This window comes from Chrysochloris asiatica, unplaced genomic scaffold, assembly GCF_000296735.1.
Source record: "Chrysochloris asiatica unplaced genomic scaffold, ChrAsi1.0 scaffold00502, whole genome shotgun sequence".
NCBI classification, from domain to species: Eukaryota; Metazoa; Chordata; class Mammalia; order Afrosoricida; family Chrysochloridae; genus Chrysochloris; species Chrysochloris asiatica.
The window spans coordinates 226,502-227,275 of record NW_006409020.1 but is presented as its reverse complement, the minus strand read 5'-3'; positions in this window follow the sequence as shown (position 1 = coordinate 227,275).

The following is a 774-nucleotide window of genomic DNA, read 5'->3' as shown; positions in this document are numbered from 1 at the left end:
CACTGACTACTGTGAAATTCTAATGTTGTGTGCTAGGATCAAGTTCAGGACAATCCAATTTCTTGTGTTTGGATGAGGTGACTGATCATATAACTACTGAATCCTTAAAAACATGCAAAATTCTATTGCCTGTGTTCTGGCATATTTATGTATATTCATTATTCTTATGAAGCAATGATCTAAGAAAAGGAGTCCCAATGGATTCCAATCCTTCTGCTGATAGTAAATTGGTCTACTCAAAGAATGTTTTTCAACAAGTTCTGGACACTAAGCATGGGATGTGACATCAAGTAACCTTAATAGAATCTGTCTTCTGCTGATAGTTTTAGAATCAGACACACCTGAAGTTAGTCTCAATTCTAGTACTTGCTTTATGAATGACACCATGTTTAAAACTGTTGAAGAAGCCTCCAAGTTTTCCTTTGTATAGTGGGAACCATCATAACAACTTATTGGGGTATATCAAAGATAAGAAATGAATAGAAAATATCAGCAAGCACATTGTTCAACATATGATTCCCTCTCAATATTTCCTGTTGTTCCGTGCTCTACATGAGCACCATTTGACAACTTAGTATTGTTCATAATGGAAATGAAATGACAGGTGGGACAAGATGAAGGAGGTTCAGAAAAATAGACCATTACTAAGTGTTGAAGAGCAAAGATGTCACCTTGAGGACTAAGGTGCGCGTGACCCAAGCCATCGTATTTTCAATAACCTCATATGGATGCAAAAACTGGATGGTGAATAAGGAAGATCATAGAAGAATTGAT